The sequence below is a fragment of the Zea mays genome, chromosome 1 (assembly GCF_902167145.1).
Source record: "Zea mays cultivar B73 chromosome 1, Zm-B73-REFERENCE-NAM-5.0, whole genome shotgun sequence".
Lineage (NCBI taxonomy): Eukaryota > Viridiplantae > Streptophyta > Magnoliopsida > Poales > Poaceae > Zea > Zea mays.
Window position 1 is genome coordinate 169,866,994 of NC_050096.1, and position 27,178 is coordinate 169,894,171.

The window sequence follows — 27,178 nt, forward strand, 5'->3', positions numbered from 1 at the left end:
ACAAACCAATACAAAGTTAAAAGAAAGGGTTCAAATGAAAGAAGTAAAGAAAACCGAAGGCTGCCCTGGTCTGGCGCACCGGACTGTCCGGTGCACCAGGGTGGATCAGCTCGAACTCCTCAGCTTCGGGAATTTGGGGAGCCCCTCCGCTAATTCACCGGACTGTCCAGTGTAGCACCGGACTGTTCGGTGTGCCAAGCGGAGCAATGGCTAACATCGCCAATAGTCGTCTGCAAAAGTTGAACAGTGAGCTACAGCGCGCGGACAGCGCGCACAGAGTCAGAGCAGACGCCAGAAGGCGCACCGGACAGTAAACAGTGACTGTCCGGTGGCCCCACATGTCATAGCTCCAGCGGTCAAACCCTAACGGTTGGGTGACGTGGTTGGCGCACCGGACAGTGTCCGGTGGCGCACCGGACTGTCCGGTGCGTCCTTCGACAGCAGCCTTCCCTAACGACCACTTTGGTGGTTGGGGCTATAAATACCCCCAACCACCAACACTTCAAGGCATCTAAGTTTTCAACCAACACATTCAATACAAGAGCTAGTGCATTCAATACAAGACACAATTAGAGTGAATCAAAATCTCTCCAAGTCCCAATTCCACTCAAAGCAATAGTGACTAGAAGAGAGAGTTTTGTCGTGTTCTTTTGAGCTCTTGCGCTTGGATCACTTTTCTTCTTCCTCATTTCTTGTTCCTAAGACATTTGTAATCAAAGCAAGAGACACCAATTGTGTGGTGGTCCTTGTGGGGACTTAGTGTCCCAATTGGTTGAGAAGAGAAGCTCACTCGGTCTAGGTGACCGTTTGAGAGATGGAAAGGGTTGAAAGAGATTCGGTCTTTGTGACCACCTCAACAGGGAGTAGGTTTACAAGAATCGAACTTCGGTAAAACAAATCACCGTGTCATCCGTTTTATTTGCTTGTGATTTGTTTTTACCCTCTCTTTCGGACTCGATTATATTTCTAACGCTAACCCCGACTTGTAGTTGTGCTTAAACTTTATAAATTTCAGATTTGCCTATTCACCCCCTCTCTAGGCGACTTTCACATACACAATAATTCTCCCTAAATATTTTTAGCATGCCACCGATAACTAATTTTTAGTGGCAACTTTTTAGCATCCTTTTGAAGTTGCTCTTATAGCTAGCATTCAAATATCTAAGGTTACATGAATTAAATTTTAGTAATGCCCTGTTTAGATCATTGGAATTGAATTACATTCTAATAATATTAATTTAAGCATATATCAATTAAGCTAATTCGGTTTTATGCAAAATATATTTATATACTATTATTAGAAAGATGTTGAAGATATTTATATGCTATATTTTTAATATAGAAAAGTGTGACGAAAAGTGTCAGAAACAAATTATACTGATGCATAAAATTATTTTCCATCCTTCACCGTATAAATTTAAGATAAATATATATCTGAACTTTAGAAAGTGGTGAAATACTAAATTTCAAACTAAATAAGTTACTTTATTAAGTCAATTCTACATCCTTTAAAATAAAGTGATCCGGACGCCAGTAAGCCGAATCAAACACTAGAATAAGCGAAATTACTGTTCTGCCATTCCGTAAATACCCTCACGGCCCCGCGCTCCCCGTTCCCCTTCCTCCCCACCACTCCGTTCCATCCCTCGCCTGCCTTCGCACGGGTGCGCCGCCCGCTCGACGGCCACGCCACGCCGCGGCGCGCCGCTCAGCTGCCCCGGCACCCGCCCTTCCTCGCCGAGCTCGGGATCGACGTCTCCCGCACCTCCTCGCGCCCGTTCCGGGCTCCGCATCCGGCCCCTCCCCGTCCCCAACCCCATTCCGCAGCAGGCGACCAGCACAACATCCCGAATCCCCCACCTCGCATTCGGCTCGCCGTAGCTCCTCCTCCGCGTCCCGCCGCCCCCGGCACGGTATGATTGGTGCCGCCTCACACCTCCTCTCCGTTTACCCTGTGGCTATAGACGAGCTCCAGATCGGGAAAGGGGAAAAATTGCCTTGTTTTAATTTATCCACTTGTGAGACGCTGGGCACGGACATGAAGATGCGTGCGATTTGAAATTAATTCAACGTTTAGTTTATTGTAGTGGACATGATGGATTGACGAAAAGAATAGCAAATGTCTTGCGTCTTTGTTTGTAGCCAAAAACGTTCAAGGAGAGTGGAAAGGGAACATATCAGGTGCACATGGTGATGCTAGCTGCTTGCTTGTTATGGGTGGAATTTGTCCGTGGACGGGGCAAATGCACTGTGCTCCTTTGTCGGCCTTAAGGGCAGGCTGTTTCAGGGCCCGAACTCCTCGATAAGAACTAACTTTTCTATATGTGATTGATGAACACACATGTTAGCTTCAAGTAGGCCTTTTTGTGTATTGATCGATAAACACGTGTGATGTCGAGGATGTCCTTTCGTGTCATTTTTGGTAAACACAGCAAAACGTTCCTAATTATGTGGAGTAATTGCAATGTGTTAATCCTACATTTCGTTATGGAAACTGAAACTGTTGAACAAAATAATCACCATTAACCAAACTCTATTGGTCATGTGGTACATTCCGTGATCAATCAGCCATTCATTACCCACAAAGGGTATTTCATGTATACAGGCCACTAGCTGGGTATCAAAACATTGGGTTGCCAAACAAGCTACCTTCTCAGATTCAGATCAATAGCTTCTCAGGTCCAACAAGTGAGCTTTTTGCACCAGTAGCTTTTGCAACCGATTGACGGAAGTTTGTTTTGTCACCCAAGACCTATCACTTGTCACCTATTCAAAGTGCAGGGGGAAGGGAACGGTGCTGATAATGCAAGTGCTGGCCAAAAAAAATGGCGCTGTGGAGCATCTGAAACGCTGCTTCCCTTGGCTCATATGAATGTCAGTTTAGGCCTTAGGATAGAGCAAAGTAGCATAATCTCAAGGTAATATATTGTCCCTGCTGTTATACTGTATGTGCATTATTACTTTCTTTCTGGAAAATTAGTAAAAATGTATCCATATGTACCATCTTTTGGGAGTAGATGCCATATCCATGTAGTGGTGCTGATGTCGATGCACGTATTTGTATCAATGCTGCGTAGGTAGCAAGTCCAATCCTGTGACAGGAGACGTGTTTTCTGAATTTGAGAAAAAAGGAAGATTTTTGCTCACTGATAATCTCATGTGCTGAACATTGAAAAAATATCATTAAGTTGACGGACACAGGAAAAAGATGCTGTTCCCTTTCAGCCTTTGTGATGACAATGTAGTAAAGCATAAATGCTTAAAGAAATGGATGAGCTAACCATTTTCCTTTGCACTTGATTTGTTAAGAATTTTATTTTTGCACTGTCAAATTCTTTTTGACTTGGTCTCTGCATTTAATATTTCAAGCTAAACAATCGGGTAACATGAGCCTGCATATTTTGATACGTAAATTGTTCTGCCTGCTGGTGAAGTTTTGTTATAGAGGAGTTGCCATAAAATCCATAGCGCAGGTACTTTTCTGTGTGTTTCCAGCACAAAATCTGATGCCAGTTTTGGTAAGAAAGTAATATTAATTGATAAATTTCCAACAATAAATGTGTCACTCCTAAAATTATTCTGAAAGGTGGTCTAAGTGAATAATTTTTTTTCTTTCTCAAACCAGTTTTGGCTAATTGTGTGTTTCTGAACATAATTTGCTTGGTTCATTTGGTTACTGGTAGCTATACCAATGTAGAATAACAAAGTTTTATGGTGACTAACAAAAACAAAGGATGTCCAACATATACTTTCTTGTAGATAGGAATAGTAGATAATCTCCGGTATATTTGGTAGTGGTTTAAACTCGTGTTTGTTGTTGTCTTGTGTAATGTTCTGCTTGTAACTGTCTGTCAAGAACATGACTTGACCTTATGAAACATATTTGACTGGGTATCTTTAGGGCTGATATTGTTGTTGATAGCATTATCTAATGTCATGCTTGTAACTTTCTGTCAAGAACATGACTTGACCTTATGAAACATATTTGACTGGGTATGTTTAGGGCTGAGATTGTTGTTGATAGCATTATAGCAAGTATGTTTGCTGTCTCTATTCTTCTGTGGTGCCATTCACTTACTCAGACTTGCTCTTCTGTTGAAGCCTGAAGGCAGTTCACTATTTGAAATATTTTGAATGCATTATCATAACCAAGTTTTTGATGGAAAATCAATGTTGGTGTAGCACACAGAGTTGTCATTAGAAGACCTCTTTTGGATTATGATGATGCTTTCCTGCTATGCCATAAAGGAAAATAAACATATTATTTTTTATAAAAGAAATTATGCGGACTTGGTAATATGGAATTATTTGTCTCACATATGTGCATCTATTACCTGTTGTACATCGCAAATTATCTGATCACCATCTTGATTCATGAATATGAACTAATCATGGAGTTGAGCTTTGCTCTTGCAGCACAAGTTTACTATGTCTGGGATGGCATTTGATGATTCACCTGCCCAAGTGAATGTTGAAGGAGATGTTTCAGAGAAAAAAGTAGAAGTTCAAGACCAGAATGAAGTGGGTGGGATGCCCTCACGACAAGAGGAGGTACTGCCTTTTGGCATCACCATTTCCCTCTTGTCTGTTGCGCGTATTTATAACATTCGCATAGCCTTCGCTTCATGTACATGTATTGTTTTCCTTCTAACCGGTTCACTGCTAATTATGTGTTTTTTCAGGAGGCAGCAATTAAGAAAAAGTATGAAGGAATATTGCCCAGAAAGACTCCTGCTTATATCTAAGGTCAATATCATTGCCTTATATCTAACTGATAACGTTAAATCATGTTTGTTTAATTTCAACCGTAATCAGATACCACACTAGAAACTGATAACAACATATTCAACTTTATTACCGTTGTTACTTAAGTATGAATAATTAACATTGCTATTTACGTTACTTTTGGTGGACCAATCGGCACCTAACGAAAGAACTGCTACCAGCAACATCAGTCGTCAGCACAAGTTCAGATGTCAGTCGTCATAAACGCAATGTCCAGGGACTTGCTTGGATTCACATGTATCTATATTAATCCGCAAGCTCTATTGTGCTACAGTATATTGGAATTAAACTTAGGGGCCAACAAGATTGGATCCCTTCATTTTGGGAAATTGGTTTATATATCTCTCTCACGTGACCAACAGTTGGATACAAATACGTTCTATATAAAACCAGGGGCGGACCCGGCCCAAAATCTAAGTGGGGGCCTAAATAGAGGCTTAGTAACTAATAAACCTTTGTTGCTATAGTAAATAAGGTAAAAGGTCCATTAAAACTTGAAATTTGAGTGGGGGCCTGTGCCCCGCTCCGTATAACGTAGGTCCGCTAGGGGTGACAATGGGCTCTAATATTTATACTATAAAATATAAGGATCGGATCGGATTAATATCGGTCCCTATTTCTATTCATTTTTGAACTAAAATTTATTCAGGGCCCTAAATAATTGTGAAAAACATTTGGATTGCGATCCATTACCACCCCTAGGTGCGCCCCTGCATAAAATTGTATTAGTTGGACCGATATGTGCCTTGAATCACGATTATATTTAGAATGGAATTTAATTCTGAGTATCCAAATGGGTCGTTTGAGGGACTAAAGATTAGTTCATCCATTTTAGTTCTATTTAGTCATTAAATTGCCCAACAGTGGGACTAAACTGTTTTAGTCTCTAGTCCCTCAAGGGGTGACTAAAAAGGACTAAAACATATTAATTTCAACTTTTTCCTCTCCTTTATTTCAGTTGCACTAATGGCGGGAGAATACTAAGGGATATTTTGGTCCTCTTATGATTCATTTATTGCATTCTGAATAATTTTAGTCCCTAGAACCAAACAGGGTAGGGACTAAACTTTAGTCCTCTAACTAAACTTTAATCCCTGGACTAAAGGAACCAGACATGCCCTAAGTATAACGTTCGCTTCATTCCAATGTACTTGGACACGCGTAGATAGAGATAAATACACATGCATCAAACTAAATCCTCCTGACTTTTCAACACAACCGATTACCGACCCCCGTTTCACAAATACAAGCCGTTCCTTTCAGAACTGCCGCTAGAAACGGCCGGTTCTGGCCACTGGGTGAGGAGAACTGTTCACGACCATTATTAAATCCAGATGAAAGGTGGGTGGTGGAAGGCGATGAAGACCTGATCTGAGGTTGCCTCACGTGACATGCATCCATAGTCCACCCAGACAGTACTACTCTGGTAAGCTAACCTCGGACGGGAGACGCAGTCACGGCTCGCTCGAGGCCATCCTTGGACGGGAGAAGCAGTTACGGCTCGCCCGAGACTATCCTCGGACGGGAGTCGCAATCACGGCTCACCTGAGGCCATCCTCGGACGGGAGACGATCATGACTCGTCCGAGGCCAACCCCGAGCTGGAGACGCAGTCACGACTCGCTCGAGGCCAACCTTGAGCGAGAGACGAAGTCACCCAGGCTGACCCAAGCTTGCTTTTTTTCCCGTTTCTTCTCCACTTGACTTCAACTCTTAGGAGGACCTTCTTGTGACTTAGACAAACACATTTAGAGTATAATTCAATTCACTGAGTCCTAGAAGATTACCTCTTTTCATATCTTCTCCCAGCTTTTTTGTTCGAGGTCGACGTTGGACTCCAAAACTCCAAGTCTCCAAGACTTGATCCAGATTGTCATCTATGAGCTCTAACACCCAACATAGGTCACATAGAACATATCCAAACACAGGAACAACCCAAACTCATGGTAAAAGTAAACTTAGCTCTTTTGGGTTGCTTCCAGGTTCTCGCTTTGGCACTGCTCTTTCTAGTGACCTTGCTCTATGACTTGAGCTTGATCTTGAGCCTTATGACTTACACCACATAACCATAGATGTTACCTCATTGGTTGTAAGTAATGTCCTTAGATAGTGATTCTCGATGCACCATATCTTTTCTCAACTCGATCAATCCTTGACATTGCAAGTCTTCTTCACCCTGGCTTTGGGTTCCTCGGCCTCCTTGACCTTCCGTGCACTTGGTACCTTGAAGCTCTTCTTGCCTCCAGCCTTGGCTTGACCAGTTGTCTCCAAGATATGCACACCAAGTCTCACATAAGCAATCTTCTCCTTCACTTGTGATGTCCACACCCTTAATCAACTCAGCCTTTGGAACATCACTCATGAACACTTGAGTTGAACTTTACAAGTTTTACACAAAGCACCCGTCCAACACTTAACACCCCGGTCTGTTCTCAGACCTTTCTCTTTCTTAATATAAATTACACGCAGCTCTCCTGCGTGTTTCGAGAAAAAAACACTTAACACACCTGTCAGTCGTTTATTTGGGTTGTCATTCAAACCACCCAAACCCACAAGAGAGCTTTCAGGTGGGCGGGTGGAGGCAGAGGCGCATGCATCTAGGGAAGTACTTCAATGTCCTGTGCCGTTTCGTGCCACATGCAGAGGTGCGTGCATCAATGGAAGTTCGTCCTGTGGCCTGCGGACAGTGGACCCGAGTGACCGGACGCGACGCCTACGTCTAGTCGTCCAGGCACGACGCCTACGTCAGCACGTCCGGGCGCGAGGAGTTCTGATTATTTATGTATGGCAAATACTCATTATGAAAATATAAAGGCATCTAGGCACTATGCAGCAGATCATGAATAAAAAAGTAGTCCCTAATCTATAACTAATAATAAAGAGGCAAAATTTCAGCCTATTTTTTGTCTATCCATTTTTAGGCCCGTCTCTCTCTAACTACAAGACAATAGAGACTTTCTTTGTCCAGACTTCATCTAGACCAATATGGAGTAGGAATCCTAATCAAAATAGGTTCCTCAGATCATGAGTACTCTAAAATTGAACCCATATATAATAATCAAATAGAAAAGGTAAGAGTCGTTCTGCTATTTATTTTGCTCGACTTTATTTAGTTCTCTATCAAGAGGGAGACAAAAAAATCATGTCCATGTGTTCCTTATTTTATATTCTCCGTCCGTTTACAAAGCAAGCGAACTCCCAATTTTTATCTCCTTTTTTATTCAAGCTTGTAGAGTTCAAATATTTTACAGAAACGTGGTGGCAATCTTTCTAAATATTTTTGTACAAATATTATGTAGTAGTAACATGTTCGGGCTTGAACTCCGGGTGCAGAACGACAGAGATATATGGTATATAGCCTGAGACACCATACATACATGTATATAATGAATAAATACATATATATTACGCCGTACCATTATTGTTATTCTTTAGTTTGATTTGATTGAGTGAAGCTCTTCAGTAGATTCAGATGCAATGAACTGCGGTGTGGTGTACTGGTATGACCTCGTGACATTGAAAAGGCGGCGGGCACGAGGACGACCATGACCAACACAACATCGTGGTGCACATGCTAGACAACAAGCGTGGCATGAGTCGGACGTAGGTGGCTAGACCGAGGTCGTCACGGGAGCCTCTGGGCACTTGACCTGGTTCGCTTTGACGACAGACGACGCTGGCAATAAGTTGTCATGTCAAGGCCATCGGAGTAGCTCCAATATGACATGGTGTTCGGTTTGGGCAACTTTAGGTGCACTCTACCCTATGACTCCGCAATTTCTAGCCACCTCGCCGTGGTCGTAACTCGGATGTGGCTAGACCTTTAAGTTTAATTCCGCAATTATTTCGGTCAGCCAACGTTAAGTTTTAGAAAAGACTATTCGCCCCCTCTAGTCCACCATATAGGCCCTACGGCAGCAACCGATGACACCCATAAGTAATGGTTATAACTAGTGCTTCATATATATTGTATGCATCTTGTTCATTTTTTATTAATCATATCCTAGAAATGATGTTCGTACCTAGGACGATCGGATCAAAAGTTGCTGCGGCATTAATCCATGATCAGAATGCTCGACACCAATATTGGGAACCATCCACAAGTGTGTCAAGTATTGCTCACCAATTTCTAAAATATAATTGCGCCTAAAAATAAAGGACTAATAAATACTTCACCGAACATACATCACTCGTCAACACAAGACATCTCATTGTTTATTATTCAATATATTGAGTAGGACACTATATATAGATTCAACACATACACTTAAATGTATGAAATCAACCATGAAAGCAAGATCAGACATCACACTCGCATTATTCAATTGATGCTTGCTTTTCATATATCAAGGCATAAAAAGGTATAAAGGTAGCCTTTGCTAGTAGGCAATCTAGCCTATTAGCAAAGGGTCTTTATACCTTTTTATGCCTTGATATATGGAGTTTCTTCAACGATTTCCTCATTAGTGTTTGGGTCCACGCTGAAGTAGATGACAACACGTATAGTTCCGGGTGCGAGTTGGTCTGAAGGCCTCGGGGTCTCGTTCAAATCCACATCTAGTGACTCAAAGAATGTTACATCTGGCCGCTCTTGTTCTATTACTTCAATTGCATCATTAATCTCCTTGCCAATCAACTCGGGCCAACTGGTCTTGTCCTGCGTTGCCATGATCACGTACTATCCTTAGCTTTTCTCTCTTTTGAAACTGTTATAATATCAATAAGAATCAATAATCGAGCAACGTTAGTGTAATGAATAGAAACATAATATGTTGTTTTGTGCTAATGCTATCATACTTTCATAGTAAGCATGTCTTAATCGAATGCACTACATAACTACCGAGCTGCAAACAGTCTATTAAAATGCTAAAAAGATACTTTTTTCAAAGCAATTACTAATAAAGAAATACATGATAACCTGCGTGGAAGAACACAGTAGCCTCTGGCGATGATAAGTGCTCTATGTATAGGTGTGTATATATACACGATGACATTTGTATTGTTGCTTGGATGCTGTCGGTGAAAACAATGCAAATATTTTGTCCACTATTAATTAGGAAACATGATCATATTGCCCTTTTGCTACCAATAACTGTAGTTATCTACCATAACAATGCATGCTTTGACTTAGTAAACATCATCATATCTCCTTGTTCACAGGGGGACAGCTGAATGTACATACTGTACACAGCCCGTGACTCAAACAATATACGTGTAATCCAAACGAAACATAAAAAAGCCCTAGAAATAGTGGCAACCCGCTAATTCATGTCGTTGTTGTCCAGCTAAATTTTTTGACCCCACATGCATCGTTTTCTAACCTCACTCAAATCCAACAGATGCCAGACTTTCGTGGTTTCTCATGTTTTGTTATTTTGATTTTTTTTCATATATTTAAATGCCTCACCAGATTCTTAGCTAAGGGCTGGCATGATGCATCTGTCAACAAGATCACCAGTTTTCCACGCTGTTGAATCGCAGGTATAGCAGACTAACACAATTTTTATGTTGAACTATTTTTTTTTAGAAATTTATGTTCACCTGATAATCATCAGAATATCCTGAAATCAAACTACTCACGCAAGAAAAAAAATTCTGGAAAGTAAATTGTTCTGCCTGCTGGTGAAGTTTGGTTAGAGGAGTTGCCATAAAATCCATAGCGCAGGTACTTTTCTGTGTGTTTCCAGCACAAAATCTGATGCCAGTTTTGGTAAGAAAGTAATGTTAATTGATAAATTCCCAACAATAAATGTGTCACTCCTAAAATTATTCTGAAAGGTGGTCTAAGTGATTTTTTTTCTTTTTTTTTCTCGAAAGCGCAGGGGAACTGCGCCTTAAAATATATTAAGAAGAGGAAAAAAGGTCTATAGTAGACCAGGGTTACAACATTTGACTCCTTACGGAGGCCAGTACCGCACATAAGTGAAAGAATCTAAGACTTCCAGACTCAAAAAACTACTAAAATAGAAACAGTAGGGTTCAGCCATTTGTCAACGAAGCTGCCAAGAATGAGAGACCCTTGGCCCCAGCTAATTCCCAAAGTCTTCTCTCATCATCAGCCTGCCGAAGGATAGAGGGGAGACTGGGGGTCTGTCCATCAAACACACATCTATTGCGGTGATTCCAGATCGTCCAGGCCCCCAAAGAGATCAGCGAACTCAGACCTTTCTTGACCATTCCCTGAACTGATTCAGAAGCTATCTCCCACCATTCCAGGAAGGAAGTCAGGCCCGGCTGGGGAGCTAGGTTATCCAACCCGAACTTTCTGAGCAGATTATACCAGAAAATCCTTGCAAACACACATGAGACCAGCAGGTGGTTAATAGTTTCAGGTTCTTGATCACACAGTGGACAACTGCTAGGATGATTGAGCCCCCTTTTTGCTAATCTGTCAGCAGTCCAGCACCTGTTATGGGCCACCAGCCAGAGGAAGAAACGACATTTTGATGGAGCCCAAGTTTTCCAAACCCGCTTATAGTGTCCAAATGTACAGGATCCCAGGAAGAGACCCTTGTAAGCTGCCTTCGCTGAATATTTTCCATCTGGGGCTATACTAAAGATGTGTCTATCTTCAATGAGAGGGTGCAACTCAAAACCAGAGAGACAATCCCAGAGCTTAAAGTAATCTGCCAGAACTCCAACAGTAAGACCGCCTCTAATATCATAAATCCATCTGTTGTTTAACAAGGCCTCATGAACCGTTCTACTTTTTGCTACCCTCTTTGGGATTATGGAAAATAGGCTAGGGGCAATGATCGAGATGCTTTTACCCTGCAACCAGTTATCAGACCAGAAGAGGGTACTATGTCCATTACCTACCATCGAGACAAGGACTTTACTGAAGAACGCTCTGGCTTTACTTGGAACCTGAATAGGAAGCCCTGTCCAAGGTCTTCTGGAGTCGGTTTTTTGTAGCCACAGCCATCGCATCCGGAGGGCCCATCCAAGTTCCGGTAGACTAGAGATACCCAGTCCACCAAGCTGAAGTGGGCGACACACCTTGCCCCAAGCCACCAAACAGTGTCCCCCTTTAGCTTCTTTTCTTCCTCTCCAAAGAAAGCCCTTTCTTATTTTATCTATAGCATCAACCGCCCAGTGGGGTATATCAATTGCCATTGCCAGATACACAGTCATACCTGTGAGTACATGTTGCACTAGTATCCTCCTGCCTGCTCTGGTCATCAAATCAGCTTTCCAATTAGGAAGTTGGTCAGCAAACTTATCAACATACGGCTGGAAATGTTGCTTGGACAGCTTATGCAAGGATAGAGGAAGTCCCAAGTATTTGCAAGGAAAAGCTGCGATCTCACACGGTAGCAGACTTTGGACTTCCAAGAGAGTTTCTTCTGAACACTGTATGGGGTAGACATTAGATTTTTGCACATTATTTTTCAGACCAGAGGCACTGCCAAATAGCTGCAAGATATTAAGAGTGATGGGGATTTCATCCACCGTAGGGTGTAAGAAGAGGGCTACATCATCTGCGTAAATGGAAACTCTGTGTAGCTGTCTTCTGGCTGCTAGCTGCTGCAATAAACCTGCCTCTTCTGCCTTTATAAATAGGTGTCCAAGGACATCCATGACCAATATGAATAGCATCGGTGAAAGGGGGTCCCCTTGTCTAAGCCCTCTTCTATGCTGAATTTGCTGTCCAGGAAACCCGTTGAGCATGACTTGGGTGGTGGATGAAGCAAGGAGACCACAAACCATGTCCCTCCAGATCTGTCCAAACCCAAACTGCTGCATGACTTCAATTAAAAAAGGCCAGGAGACAGAGTCAAAGGCCTTGGTGATGTCAAGTTTGAGGAGTAGCCGGGATAATCTTTGTTGATGAAATAGTCTAGATGTCTGTTGTACTAACATGAAGTTGTCTTGGATGAATCGCCCCTTAATAAATGCACTTTGATTTGCGGAAACCAATTCATTCAGTCTTGGTGCTAGTCGGTTTGCGAGGATTTTTGTAATCAGGTTTGCAATGCTGTGGACAAGGCTAATTGGCCTGAAGTCCTTTACTTGCTCAGCCCCATCTTTTTTAGGCACCATGGTGATGTAGGCAGTGTTAAGTTTCCAGAAATTGCCAAATCTTCTGCTCCAGACAGCAGATACCACTGCCATAATATCACTTTTCACAATGTTCCAGCACACTTTGTAGAAAAGACCAGTGAATCCATCCGGCCCAGGAGCCTTGTCAGAGGGTAACCCTTTGATGGTTTCCAAGACCTCCTTTTCTGTAAAAGGGGAGTCCAAGGCAGCCAGGTTGTATCTAGGAAGGCCAAGAGCTGCCAGGTCAATTGTTACATCCCTCTGTCCATCCTGTCCAATAAGATTTTTGTAGAAGAGGTCCACTGCTGCTGCTTTCTCACTATGCTCAGTTAGAATGTGGCTGCCATCAACTAACTTGGCAACAAAATTCCTCCTCTTGCGGTGCCTAGCATGAATGTGAAAAAACTTTGTATTCGCATCACCTTCTCCTAACCATGTGATCCTAGATCTCAGCCTTGCCATAGTACGTTTGAAAGAAGACAGCAACAATGAGTGTTTTTTGAGGCAGTTCTTGAACCAGTTTTCAGCTGGGGAGAGGGCTCTTTCGTCCTGTGCCATCTCAAACCTGTGAAGCAGTTCTTTTGCCAAGGCTAACTGCAATCTCACATGGCCCACCTGTTTGTCACTCCAGCCTTGAAGAGATCTTGCTGTTACTCCGAGCTTCAAATCCAGGTTTTGGAATGGACACCTGGTATTGTGTACCGAATCCCAAGCAGTCTGTACCACCTCCAGGAAACCTTCCAATTTTGGCCAGAAAGCCTCAAAATGAAAGCGTTTCTTCCCCGGTTTGTTCCCTTGAAGACCCAAAAGGAGCGGACAATGGTCAGAATCATGAGATGCCATGCTCTGGAGGAGGACATTCGGGAAACATTGCTCCCAAGACACGGAGCAGAACACTCTATCCAGTTTAACTAAAACAGGATTTGCTTGCTGGTTGGACCATGTGTACTTTCGCCCATGTAATGGAATTTCCTTAAGAGCAATGTCATTGATTGTTTGACGAAAACGACCCATCATTGCCCTATTAATATTGGAATTGTTCTTGTCAGCAGAGCAGTAGATGAGATTAAAATCCCCAGCCACCATCCAAGGACCATCACATGCATTTCTGATGTCTCTAAGTTCCTGGAGGAACTGAATTTTTTCCCCCTCTCCCTGAGGTCCATACACACAAGTGAGCCACCAGGCCTGCCCTTCTGCCCTACAAAACTGAACCGAAATACTGTGATTATGAATTTTTGTTTGTCCTGTGTGACCAATGTGTCTCCTCCAAGCAATCAAAATGCCACCACTTGCCCCCACAGATGGAAGGTACACGAAATCAGGAAAATCAGCTCCCAACATGGACAAAATATTTCTCCTAGTGATGTTCTGCATTTTTGTTTCTTGAAAGCATACCACATCGACCAGGGAGGAGTCCAACTCTTTTATTGAGTCCTGCCTAACAGAGGAGTTCAGCCCCCTCACATTCCAAATTAAAAGTTTTCCAGGATCCATTGAGAACAGATAAGAATCACTACTGAAAAAACCAGAAGGCCGGAAACCTAATAATCCAGGCCAGGTGGAGGGGTCCAACCAAAGAGGGCTGCCAAAGCCTCTACCTGATTATGGGACAAATGTTGCTTGAAAATCTTTGCATAAGCGTCTATTGCCTCCTGTGTAGTACCTTCATCTTCAGCGAAGATATGCAATGCTCTCATAGCCTTCTTAGTAGACCTGTTACCCCAATCTTGCATATTAAACTCAACCCCAGCCCCCGCAATACGACGGCTGCGCCTAGGAGCAGCCACCCGAGAAGGATGTGGGGCTGGTGAGGTATTCATAACTTGCCTTGGAGCCGGCAGTATTTTATCAACTGCTTTACTGATTTTTCTGAGGAAATCTTCCTTCTCTGATATAGGCTGGATCATAGTTCTCGAGGCCGAGTGTAAGGTGATGTTTGTCTGAATTAAGCTGTCCTCTGTCCCCTCATTCTGACTGATTTGGAGAAGATGTGCCTTAGTTCTTCTGCGAAAATAGACCTTGAGAGCTTTTGTTGCTTCGTTGTGTTGGACTGTTACTGCCATCCTCCCAGCCATTCCCAACATCTGTAGAGGCAAGCCAGCACTTGGAACTGTTGTCTCAGGCAATCCAGAAACGAGTTGGGGCGAGACTATCATGGGGGCGTTTGTCTTCAGCGGCCCAGAGCACAGTTGGGGCGAGACAGGCAAAGAAATGCATGTCTCCAGCGGCCCAACCGGCTCAAGGGGCGAGACAGGAGCGGTCCCAGATGTCTCTAGCGGCCCAACCAGGCACCAGGCCGGATCCGGCCTGAGAGTCCTTAACTGTCCAAAAATCTCAAGGCGGGAAGAAACTGACAGAGACGCACCCGCCACCCCGCCAGTTTCATGCACCGCAAAGTAGCTGCCTAGGGGACTGTTTATCTTCTCCATCAATACTTGTCCCGTCGCTTCAAAGCCAGGTGAAGGTGCGCCATCAATAAGAAGAGACGCCTCGGGTCGTGCCTCAGCTTGAAGGGTCTCCTCGGACGTCAGGTGCAGTAAATGCATATCGCGCATAGTATCTCCAGTTCTCTCCCGCGAGGCATATGGCGGCGTAGGCACCTCGATGTCGCGGCCCAAGGACGGCTGCGGGCCCAGGCTGGTTTGAGAAAGAACATGACTTGATAGCTTTAGGGTTTAGGGCCCAGGCGCATAGTATCTTTAGGGCTGATATTGTTGTTGATAGCTTTATCTATTGTCCTGCACTCCTGCTTGTAACTTTCTGTCAAGAACATGACTTGACCTTATGAAACATATTTGACTGGGTATCTTTAGGGCTGAGATTGTTGTTGATAGCATTATAGCAAGTACGTTTGTAAGTAGAGGGACTCTAACTCTCATCAAGAGGATGACACTATGAGTTGGGGCAATTTTCTGTTTATTTCCTCAAACACTACACAATGTCATACCCGTCTAAGGGTTGGGATACATATTTATAGCCCAAGGGGCTGCAACATATGCTTTCTAGAGTTGCGAATTTGTTGTCCTACAAACTGCACTAACCGCTATGTTCTGTTGTACTCTAGTCAAAAGAAAAACTGCAGCAAGCTGCTGTCCTCCAAAAGCTGGAAAATGAAAAGTAGATACTTGCAGCACGCTGTCCTTGCAGTCAAAAGACTGCTGTTGTGCTGTCTGCCGCAGTCCTTGCAATCAAGAACTGTTGTTGCTGCTGTCCTACAACAGAGATGCTGTGCGGACTATCCTCCACATGAAGACCACATGACTTATTCCATCATTCTCCCCCAAAGTCTTATGCGTCGCCTTGTGGGAAAGTTGAGCCATTCCAGACCTAGAACAAAGCTCAAGGAACTTGATCCTCCCAAGGGGCTTGGTGAGCAGATCCACAAGCTGGTCCTTGTTGATGTAGCGCGCCTTGATGCTTCCTTCTGTCAAACAGTCACGGATGAAGTGGTACCTCACCCGGATGTGCTTGCTCCGTTCATGGAACACGGGGTTCTTGGCCAACGCCAGGGCGGACTGGCTGTCCACCCGGAGTTCCACTGCTCCAACGTCTCTCCCGAGGAGATCATCGAGCAGGCGAGCAAGCCAGAGCGCCTGAGTTGAAGCGGTGGAGGCCGCTATGTACTCGGCCTCGCAGCTGGACATGGCCACCACCTGCTGCTTGACCAACTGCCAGCTGATGGGGCACTTGCCGAGGAAGAAGAGGATCCTGCTTGTGCTCTTGCTGGTGTCGATGTCGCCGGTGTGGTCGCTGTCGCTGTACCCGACAAGGCGTGCCTCCCCAGGGCACCTCGGGTAGTAGAGACCGTGGTCGAGAGTCCCCGCAACATAGCGGATGATCCTCTTCACAACTTGCTCATGCTCCGTCGTCGGTCGCTGCAGAAACCGACTAACGTAGCCGACGGAGTATGCCAAGTCAGGCCGTGTGTGGACGAGGTAGCGAAGGCTCCCCACAAGACGCCGGTACTGTGTAGCGTCCACCTCCGTCGTGCTGTCGCGACTCAGCTTCAGCCTCTCCTCCATCGGAGTGAGAGCTGGGTTGCAGTCGGTGAGCCCAGCCAACTCAACAATGTGCCTAACATAGGCGGTCTGGTGAAGTGTGATCCCGGAGTCTCCCTGGTGCACCTCAATCCCCAGGTAGAAGGAGAGATGCCCCAGGTCACTCATTTGGAAGGTGGCCTTCATCTCTTCCTTGAACGCTGCTACCTCTGCATCCTTGGCGCCGGTGATCACCAAGTCGTCGACGTAGACACCCACCAGTAGGGCATTTTCTCCATTACCCCGCCAATAGATGGCCGCCTTGTGCGGGCTTGGCATGAAGCCCATCCTCTTGAGCGTGGAATCCAGCTTGGCATTCCACGCCCTTGGTGCCTGTCGCAAGTCGTAGAGGGCCTTGCGCAGGCGCAACACCTTGCCCTCCTTGCCAGGGATCGCAAAACCTGGCGGCTGGTGTACATAGACCTCCTCCTTTAAGTCGCCGTTAAGAAACGCCGACTTGACATCCATGTGATGAACATGCCAGCCCTCCTGGGCTGCCAGCGCGAGGAGTCGCACAGATTTCATCCGTGCTACAGGGGCGAAGGCATCGTCGAAGTCGATCCCCTCCTGTTGCAAGAAATCGCGTGCCACCAAGCGAGCCTTATGCTTGACGATGGCGCCGGCTTCATCCCTCTTCAGTTTGAACACCCACTTAAGGGTGATCGCGCGATGACCATGAGGGAGATCAGCGAGCTCCCAAGTGCAGTTCGTCTCAATCGCGTCCATCTCCGACTGCATCGCGGCACACCAAGCCGCATGTTTCTCGGCCTCCGCGAAAGACCGAGGCTCACCATTGTCGCATGCAAGATGCAACTCTCCTGCCAGAATGCGAGACGCAGGGCCCGACACCGACGGGTCGATGAGAAGGCCCTCCACCCTTCGATACCGCAACGGCTCGCCGTCGTAGCACGCGTCGACGCGCTCCTCGTCGCGGGAGAGCGGGGTCACGAGCTCCACTGGATCGTGCTTGATACGAGCTGGTGTCGGAGAGGACGTTCCTGGAGAGGGTACCGTCTGTGCTGGAGTACGTGGTGGCGAAGAGCTCGCTGTAGCCGGAGTCGTGGCTGAAGTGCGTGGTGGTGAAGAGCTCGTTGTAGCCGGAGCTGGAGAGCGTGTGGCTGGAGTCGGTGGAGACTTGGGGGCTGGGGTAGACCTGCTCGGAGAAGAGTTGCCTACTCCCCCAGCTCCCTCAAAGTGGACGTACTCGATGGTGAAGTCGTCGTACGTCGGAGTCGTGCCGTCGTCCACCGCCTTGTCCCACGCCCATCCTCGCCCTTTGTCGAACACTACGTCGCGCGCCGTGCGCACACGCCGTGTTCCTGGGTCAAGGATGCGGTAGGCCTTCGAGCCCTCTGCGTAGCCAATGAACACCCCCGGGGTGCTCCTGTCGTCGAGCTTGCCGATGTGGCCAAGCTCCTTGGTGAACGCGAGGCAGCCGAAGACCCGTAGGTGAGAGACCGCCGGCTTGCGCCCATGCCAAGCCTCGTACGGTGTCATCCCGTTGAGTGCCTTGGTGGGCGAGCGGTTGAGGATGTAGACCGCTGTCACCACCGCCTCTCCCCAGAAGGCAGCCGACATTCCCCTCTGTTTGAGGAGAGCCCGAGCCATTCCCACAACCGTCTGGTTGCGCCGCTCGACGACGCCGTTCTGCTGCAGGTTGTACGGCGCGGAGTAGTGGCGCTGAACGCCCTCATCCGCGCAGTACGACGCGAACTCCGCCGCCGTGAATTCGCTGCCGTTGTCGGTGCGCAACACGCGCAGCTTGCGGCCGCACTCCGCCTCCGCAGCGACCTGCACACGCCTGATGGCGTTCGCAGCCTCTCCCTTGCTACCAAGGATCATCACCCACATGTAGCGGGAGAGATCGTCGACGAGCAATAAGAAGTAGCGTCGTCCTCCTGGTGTGGCTGGTGTCACCGGGCCACACAAGTCCCCATGCACGAGCTCGAGCCTCTCCTTGGCTCGGAAGCTCGACTGCTGGGGAAAGGGGAGTCGTCTCTGCTTTGTCAACACGCAGACATCGCAGAATTGCTCCACATGGTCAAAGCACGGCAGGCCTCGTACCATCTCCTTGGCGCTGAGCCGCTTCAGGGCCTCGAAGTTAAGGTGCCCGAAGCGCTCGTGCCACTGCCATGCCCCGTCGTCTCGACGAGCAGCAAGGCAGCAAGGTTGTGCCTCCTTCACATTGAGGATGTAAAGCCGATTTGGACTCCTGCGTACCATGGCGAGAAGGCGACGAGAGGGATCCCAGATCCTCATGACTCCGTGCTCGACCTCCACGCGCGAACCGTTCTCATCCAGCTGTCCCAAGCTGATGATAGAGTTCCTCAATGCGGGGATGTAGTAGACTCCGGTGAGCAGCCTGTGCTCACCAGACGTGGCGGTGAAGACGACTGAGCCGGCGCCCTTGATCTCTACGCCGGAGGCGTCCCCAAACTTGATGGAGCCTCGGACGCTAGAGTCAAGCTCGGTGAAGAACTCCCGTCGGCCGGTCATGTGATGAGTGGTGCCGGTGTCGAGGCACCATCCTTCGATCATGTCCTTGTTGGAGCCGTCGCCGAGGAAAGCACGTGCTTTCGACTCATCAAGGTGGAGGAGTGCCGCTGCGGCCGGTGCCGCTGGAGATGGCTCGATGCTTGCATGTGCCAGGAGCAGGGCCTCCTCCTCCGCCTCCGTCTGTGCGATGTTGGCCTGGCCACGTCGTGGCTGTCGACAGTTTCTGGCCCAGTGGCCAAGCTTGCCGCAGTTGTGACAGCCGTCGTCTCGTGCCGACTTCTTGTTGCCGACGGCGCCGCCTTGGGCACCTCCACGGGCACCACCCTCAGCATGTCCTCGCGCATCGGCCTGGGCGCCTCCACGCGCCTTGCGCGGCTTGCCGCGTTTGCGGCCTCGTGTCGAGGACTCCCCCTTCTTCTTGTCACCCTGGCAGGCCTCCCACTGCTCCCGAGTGAGATGTAGCATCCTGTCGATAGTGATAGGCCCAGAGGGAGCCTGTGGTTCGTCGCCGTCGACCACCTTGAGACGACCTATCGCCTCTTCGATTGTCATCGTGGAGAGGTCTAGCAGAGACTCGATCGAGCGAGCAATCTGCTTGTACTTCTCGCGGATGCAACGGAAGAGCTTATCAACAGCTCTCTCCTCATCGTAGGTGTCGTCGCCGAACTGCACCATCTTCTGCAACAGAGTGTTGAGGCGGAGAGCAAAGTCATCAACATCCTCACCTGGCTTGAAGGTCAGGTTCTCCCACTCCTTGCGAAGTGCCTGCAGTGTGGTCTTGCGGGCACGGTCGCTGCCGATGCGGGTCGCAGCGATGGCGTCCCAGGCCTCCTTGGCAGTCCGCTTCTGGGAAAGCGAAAACTGCATCTCGGACGGGACTGCAGCAATGAGGGCATCCAGCGCCCGCCGATCCTCGTGGTAGTCGACGTCGCCGTATCGAACTGCTTCCCACATGTGGCGAACCTGGAGCCGTACCCTCATCACCGCGGCCCACTCGACGTAGTTGGTCTTGGTGAGGGTAGGCCACCCACCGCCGGGACCGATGTCCCTGACAATGGCCTAGGCCATGCGGCGACCATGGTACCGATCCGGGGAGGGAGAGTCGCGTCGCCTGTAGAGGCCGCGATCTTCGTCGACTCGGTCGCCGCCGCCGGGAGCACCGCCGGCGCGTCTACGCCCGTCTGGGCTGCCGCCGCGTGCGCCCTCGCCCGGAGCGCCGTCAACGCGTCGGCGCCTATCTGGGCTACCGCCACGCGCGCCCCCATGGGGATGCGTGGCTGCCCACTGTGTCGCCTGCTCTCGCGCTGCTTCCCTCGCCAGCCTGAGCTCTTCGTCGGTGTTGTCATCGACAGAAGCAGAGCTGCCAGCTCTACTGCCGCGCAGAACCTCGAGCTTTGCTGCCGCCGCACGTGCAGCATCCGCCGCCTCCGTTGCTTCTACTTTCGCTCTCGCTGCTGCAGTTCCGCTGTCGCCAGCCGTGCAGCCCTCGCCGCTGTCGCTGCAGCCGCTGTTGCTGCTCGCTCGCATTCTTGTGCCGCGGCGACCTCGGCTTCCTGCTGGCGCCGCGCACTCGAAGTGACCGAGCGTAGGGACATGGTGGGCTAGTGAGGGGTCGCTGCGTGTGGAAGAGGTTGTCTCAGACAAAAGGTTGCTCGTCCGAGCAGGAGAGGAAGGAACAATTGGAGCTCTTGCTGCCGACTGAGTGTGGGGAGATGCGCGGGAAGGAGATGAGCAAGAGATGTTTAGGCTGCAAGATAGTTTGACTCCGATACCAATTGTAAGTAGAGGGACTCTAACTCTCATCAAGAGGATGACACTATGAGTTGGGACAATTTTCTGTTTATTTCCTCAAACAATACACAATGCCATACCCGTCTAAGGGTTGGGATACATATTTATAGCCCAAGGGGCTGCAACATATGCTTCTAGAGTTGCGAATATGCTGTCCTACAAACTGCACTAACCACTAGGTGCTGTTGTACTCTAGTCAATAGAAAAACTGCAGCAAGCTGCTGTCCTCCAAAAGCTGGAAAATGAAAAGTAGATGCCTGCAGCACGCTGTCCTTGCAGTCAAAAGACTGCTGCTGTGCTGTCTGCCGCAGTCCTTGCAGTCAAGAACTGCTGTTGCTGCTGTCCTACAGCAGAGATGCTGTGCGGACATCAGAGATGCTGTGCAGACTGTCCTCCACACGAAGACCACATGACTTATTCCATCAACGTTTGTTGTCTCCATTCTTCTGTGGTGCCATTCACTTACTCAGACTTGCTCTTCTGTTGAAGCCTGAAGGCAGTTCATTGTTTGAAATTTTGAATGCATTATCATAACGAAGTTTTTGATGGAAAATCAATGTTGGTGTAGCACACAGAGTTGTCATTACAAGACCCCTTTTTGGATTATGATGATGCTTTCTTGATATGCCATCAAGGAAAACTAGTCGGTTACCCGTGCGTTGCGACGGCTCACAACAACATCCACGTAAATTATCCACCAAAAAGATCTCAAGATTTTTTATTGATTGTCTCCGCTCTTCGCATAATATTTTTTATGAACGCACGGGTACCATAGGCAGCAAATCAGAGACCCTCATCCCTTGCCTCCACTTCCAAGATTTCGTAGAGCATGAGGGGAAGGGAAGAGGCGGACATACCTGTTCGTTGTCGGGGAAGGACACGACGAAGATCTGGGCATCCGGAGGCGACATAGGTAGTATAGCGCTAGATATATAGGGAGAGAGCACGCAAGGGGAGAAAGAAGCCTAGCCGGAGTAGCTCCAAAGTCCAAACCGAGAGGCACCCGCACCAGGCGTCAATCCGAGAAGGGCGAGAGAATGCGAGTGTCTTCCCAGCCCTGGACCTGCCGAAGCGACACAACACCACCACCAACTCCGTAGCATATGCCGACTGCTGCCACGCTACGAGCCTTGGTTGTCCAATATCTCAGACCTGGACTCCTCATCGCTAAGATAACCTAAGCGTGGCAGACACCACCATGTCCTCCTCGACGGCACACACGTAGAAAGGCTAGGAGCATGACCGACTCGCGCCGTACCCGCGTCGACGAGCGTCGGTCGGCTCGCGGCTGCGACCATGGGCGGGGGCAGCAGGTTGGGGAGGAAGAACAGGGCGAAGACCGGGAAGACGAACGGGACGTCCGACGACGGCGAAAACGATGGTGCGCGCATGATGTGAAACGTCCTCGTGGACATGCAATAGCCACTGCGCGAGTCGGTGTTGGGGCTGGTGTTGGACGAATACGGGGAGGAGGCGCATGCTTCTACGCCCTCTGCCGAGAATGGGGTGGCGCGGAGGTGGAGTGTGAGGGGAGAGAGAAAAGAATTAGAATGGCGAATGAGGTGGTGGCAACTGAGACGAGAACCATCATTATCGTGCGGAGGTATAGATGGCCAAATGCGCTGTGTCTGGCGAGCCGACCCGAGGCACGACCCATTTAATAGTGTCTGGGCCAACCCGACACGAGCGTCGTGCAGTGCTTGGGTCTTAGCCTTGGCCCGTAGTGCTGGCCCGACCCGACACGATTATTTTTTATTTTACAAAAAATCATATGTACAATTTATATTCAATATTATAAACACCTGACTACCTGAGCATGATGTTCTACTGGTTAGATAGATTCGCCCAGTGTCTCCCACCCTTCTTCCATCAGGGTGTGGGTTCAAATCCCACCTCCTGCACCGCTTTTTAACATTTTACGCTGAGTTGATTTGGAAGAAATGTAGGGACTTTTTGTGGGACTTTTTTGTAAAAAGATGACGCAGGACGACCGTTGAAACTGGTGCTTTAAGTATAGTAGAGATAAACATATTATTTTTTATAAAGAAATTATGCGGACTTGGTAATATGGAATTATGTCTCACATACGTGCATCTATTACCTGTTGTACATCGCAAATTATCTGATCACCATCTTGATTCATGAATATGAACTAATCATGGAGTTGAGCTTTGCTCTTGCAGCACAAGTTTACTATGTCTGGGATGGCATCTGATGATTCACCTGCCCAAGTGAATGTTGAAGGAGATGTTTCGGAGAAAAAAAGTAGAAGTTCAAGACCAGAATGAAGTGGGTGGGATGCCCTCAAGACAAGAGGAGGTACTGCCTTTTGGCATCACCATTTCCATCTTGTCTGTTGCGCGTATTTATAGCATTCACATAGCTTTCGTTTCATGTATGAATCAACTCCATTGCTGTTCTCAACTCCATTGCTGCCCCTGAACCCTAGACCAGGCGTCACCACGGCAATCTCTCACACTTCTTCCTCCAACCCTCCAACCATTAGCCACTCATACAACCTCCGTAGCCGGGGTAATCTTAACAAGGACACTACTCAATATAGATTCAACACAGACACTTAAATGTATGAAATCAATCATGAAAGCAAGATCAGACATCACACTCGCCTTATTCAATTGATGCTTGCCTTTCATATATCAAGGCATAAAAGGTATAAAGGTAGCCTTTGCTAGTAGGCTAGAGCCTTTGCTAGTAGGCAATCTAGCCTACTAGCAAAGGCTACCTTTATACCTTTTATGGCTTGATATATGGAGTTTCTTCAACGATTTCCTCATTAGTGTTTGGGTCTAGGCCAAAGTAGATGACAACACGTATAGCTCCGGGTGCATGTTCGTCCGAAGGCCTCGGGGTCTCATTCAAATCCATATCTACTGGATCAAAGAATGTTACATCTGGCCGCTCTTGTTCTATTACTGCAATTGCATCATTAATTTCCTTGCCAATCAACTCGGGCCAACTGGTCTTGTTCTGCGTAGCCATGATCACGTACTGTCCTTAGCTTCTCTCTCTTTTGAAACTGTTATAATACCAATAAGAATCAATAATTGAGCAACGTTAGTGTAACGAATAGAAACATAATATGTTGTTTTGTGCTAATGCTATCATACTTTCATAGTAAGCATGTCTTAATCGAATGCACTACATAACTACCGGGATGCAAACAGTCTATTAAAATGTTAAAAAGATACTTTTTTTCAAAGCAATTACTAACAAAGAAATACATGATAACCTGCGGGGAAGAAGAACACAATAGTCTCTGGCGATGATACGTGCTCTATGTATAGGTGTGTATATATACACGATGACATTTGTATTGTTGCTTGGATGTTGTCGGTGAAAACAGTGCAAATATTTTTTCCACCATTAATTAGGAAAACACGATCATATTGACCTTTTGCTGCCAATAACTGTAGTTCTCGACCATAACAATGCAGGCTTTAACTTAGTAAACATCATCATATCTCCTTGTTCACAGGGGGACATCTGAATGTCCATACTGTACACAGCCCGTGACTCAAACAATATAGTGCTATCCCACTACGTTGTTGTCCAGCTAAAATTTTTGACCCCACATGCACCGTTTTCTAACCTCACTCAAATCCAACAGATGCCGGACTTCCGTGGTTTCCATGTTTTGTTATTTTTGTTTTTTCATATATTTAAATGCCTCACATGGCCATGCACTATAGCCAGATTCTTAGCTAAGGGCTAGCATGATGCATCTGTCAACAAGATCTCCAGTTTTCCACGCTGTTGAATCGACAGGTATAGCAGACAAATACAGAAAAGGGCTGGCCTGGTTAAAAACGGTTCAGGTTAGCAAGCATCATGGCCCGTATCCAGAAGGTAGCTTCACGTTTGAGAGAAGGTGGCTTCGAACGAGACCTGATCGTTTCCTTCGTCCTGGGCGACTTGGCTGGCTCTTGCTCAATGGGAGTTGACAGGACAGATCACGGCTAGCCAGTCAGGTTCGTTGTGATGAGATCCAGAAGCAAGCAGCATGGCTCGATGTGATGAGCTGTACAAGAGGCGATGATGCGTTATCATCTCAGGCAGATTTATATCGGAGGAGATGAATCGCGTTCGCGTGGCTCTTCTCTCGGTTCTGTTTTACTGATGTAAATTTTAGCTTATTTTTAACTAGAGGAACGATGTAAGTTTAACCAGACCAATAAAACAACCGTGTATGCTCTGCTTCCAATCCAGCTATTAGCTGCAGCTGTTCCTTGTGTCGTGTGTCGAATGCTTGCTTTAGTACATTAATTTTTTTTTCTACTTGTTCGAGTATACTCACTTCTTGCGCAGAAGGATAATGATGTGTTTGCGAACAAGCTGCGTTGTTTAGAATTTTTTTTCAAGACGTGTCCAAACGGGCGGCCTCGGCACAGGGTAGGAGACGCTGGATTCCGCCGGCTAACCAGTAGAACACACAGGGCAGGAAACGCTGGATTCTGCCCGCTAACCTGCAGAAGATGTGATAATAGCGAATATAAATTGTATATACTAACCAGTAGAACACACAGGGCAGGAGACGCTGGATTCTGCCGGCTAACCTGTAGATGTGATAAATAGCGAATATAACTTGTATATACATACATATACTATTTTTTTAAAAATAAAAATATAATTGTGTCAAACTGGACCAGTACTACAGGCAAAGGTAGCGGCCTAGACACTATTAAATAGATCGTGCTTCTGGTCAACTTGCTAGAAACAATCTATTTAGCCATCTATAGACGTCAATACAATGATAGTTCCATCTTTCTCTTGGAAATACCTTTCACTGCTCCACAAACTCAAATGGAAGAGTATTCTCTTGAGTTGGATCTTTTAGCTGGTCTTGAGTCTTGACTTAGACCAGTGACTACACTGGGCACGAAAGAAGAGAGAAAAATGATGCAATCCTTAAATACCTTAGTTTCGTCATCAAATCAAATTTAAATTAAGACCTATTTGGATCCACTTGACCAAATTTTAGTCCATTCACATTAAATATTTAATACTATTTAGAAGTATCAATATAATCTAATTATAAAACTAATTAAATAGGTTATAGATTAATTAGACTTAATAATTTTTAGTTTTATAATTATATTATCTCTACTACTTATTAAGTTAGCAATAGTAGCCTGCCTTTTTGTGTTCTGTCATTCTGCAATCTCAGCCGTCTATTCTACCGTTATACAATCTCAGCCGTCCAATCCCGCACACCAGTTTTCCGCGCGCAGAAAAAAAAAATCAAACCATGGCTGCCTAGAGAGGATCGAACCTTGGATCTATTGAGCAGAATGCTCAGCCTTCCACCCTCTAGCCAACATGACTCATGTTGAATTGTGTACAACTTCAACTAAAACGTCTTTTGTGTTTAACCCACCGTCCACTCTGTATGCTTACTGAATCTAGAAAAACGTTTATAGCTTGGCCCCTGATCTTTCTGGAATTTGGGACACAGTCCAGGAAATAAAGAAAATAGGGAAAAGGAGTTTATAAATTGATTTTTAGTTTAAAAATAATTGCAGAAACTCATTTAATTCATGGAAATTTCATATTAAATCTAAATGAGTTCATTCCAATTTCTATAATTCTATAATATTATTTTTATCACATAATACCTCTGCTTTGTCATGAAAACAACAATAAAATTGATTTCCTAATTAATCCTATATCAAATACATAGAAACTTTGAAAATTCGTAACTTCCCCATTTTAATTCCAAATTGAATCGTTCCAGTTGTGTTAGTCTCGTATGAATATTTACTACGCAGTAACAACATTGATTATACCATGTTTCATACTTTTATAATTAGATATTTATTTATCCTATGTTAATTGGGTTAATCTATGTCTATTGGATTAATTTATTTAATATATTAATATAGTATTCTAACTTTGTGGTTATACGATGTTTGACCATTAGTCTTGCAAACACACACTTACCTTTTTATTTAAGCAAAAGCGTATGGTGGTACGTGTCCAATGACTAACGATGTACGAGAGAATTTC

General features: G+C 46.4%; 1 pseudogene across 1 annotated transcript; it reads left to right on the top strand.

The window, feature by feature from the left end:
* The first annotated feature begins 1,660 nt into the window (after positions 1 to 1,660).
* On the top strand, positions 1,661 to 25,376 carry LOC100278940 (LOC100192001-like pseudogene; annotated as a pseudogene). The gene is made up of 6 exons (NR_158718.1): positions 1,661 to 2,918; positions 4,417 to 4,551; positions 4,683 to 4,746; positions 10,195 to 10,265; positions 23,338 to 23,473; positions 24,941 to 25,376. The product of NR_158718.1 is annotated as a protein-like pseudogene (transcript).
* Positions 25,377 to 27,178: the final 1,802 nt, after the last annotated feature.